This window comes from Diadema antillarum, unplaced genomic scaffold, assembly GCF_040938485.1.
Source record: "Diadema antillarum isolate AM-2024a unplaced genomic scaffold, OU_Dant_1.0 scf00000017, whole genome shotgun sequence".
Lineage (NCBI taxonomy): Eukaryota > Metazoa > Echinodermata > Echinoidea > Diadematoida > Diadematidae > Diadema > Diadema antillarum.
This window is the reverse complement of record NW_027270906.1, coordinates 5849277-5850649: the sequence shown is the minus strand read 5'-3', so window position 1 is coordinate 5850649 and position 1373 is coordinate 5849277.

Genomic DNA, 1373 nt, shown 5'->3' with positions numbered 1-1373 from the left:
TTTCATATGAGGTTTCTCATTATCTCACCAAAAGATGATAGACACATGAAATTAGGTCTCAACCAAAACTATGCGATCCCTTTAACGAAGCAGCGCGCGACGTCAGAATTGTTTTGTGATGTCAACACTTGCTTCGTGACATAATGTAGAGTGCATTGTTTTTGGAAACTGTCGTAACAAACAGTAACGGCATTTTAATTTTTCATATAGTATACCATGAAGCAGGGGCGGATCCAGGAATTCCGTAAAGAGGGGGCGCGTTTACAAAATTAAAGGGGGGGGGGGGGCGCACGCACCCCTCCCCCATTTTTTTCATTTTATTTCTTTTGTTTCAACAAAAAATAAAGGGGGGGGGGGGCGTGCGCCGGATGCGGTCCTCCCTGGATCCGCCCCTGATGAAGTGTCCAATATGCCATCTTTAGAAGAGTTTTATCCAAAACGTTTTGCGATAAAACTCTTGTAATCACTGATTATGACACAAAATGTCCGTGTCTGGTCTCAACTGCATTGTCTGCATGGCTTCAAGGCCTTAGCCTATAGGGCCTACAGGATAATATTTTGGATGATCATAACAAAAAAAATATCTTTGACCCCTGTTTCAAACTAACCGCGCTTTTCCTTGATTCTTGTTCTTCTTGCATTATTTCAATGAGATATACATGTATGTCCAGATGAAGCGCATTTTTCTATAACATACAGGGCCTACGTCTCCTGCTTTTGAATCATGAACGATTCTGGGCGAAGCATAATGATGCACCGAAATCATTACTAAAGAAATGTTCCGTTTGTAAAACAAACAAGAGGGAAAATAAGCGTTTTACTGTCAGTTGGCAAACCATTTAGCGAGCTTCAGGGGGGCGTTTCATCAACGAGTTCGTCGGGGGTTTTCACCGACGAATTTGCTATCAGCCAATCAGACGCAAGGATTTACACTGACAACTGTTAAAAGCTAATGAAATTCTTGGTCTGATTGGCTGATAGCAAATTCGTCGGTGAAAACTCCGACGAACTCGTTGATGAAACGCCCCCCTGATCTGCGACTCGACCGCTACTTTACGACGCAGATTGTGCCTGTGTACGGACGGGTGTACTTCAATACGTCATACGAACTCGTATGCCCAACGTTGTTGTGTTGGTGCCTACGCACGTTCGCGGCGAGACGCCGCTGCGCCGTCACATGATCTCCATCCCGATCACGAATAGTACTGTAGCACTCGGCGTGTGTGCGCTGATAAAAGCGTGTCAAATGCACGCACGGAGATACTCTTGACAAACTGTACAGTACTAGTATGTCACGTAGCGTGCGCATCAACGTACACGTATGTACGTACGTACATACGTACGTTCATTAATTGTGCACTGTTGTATTAGAA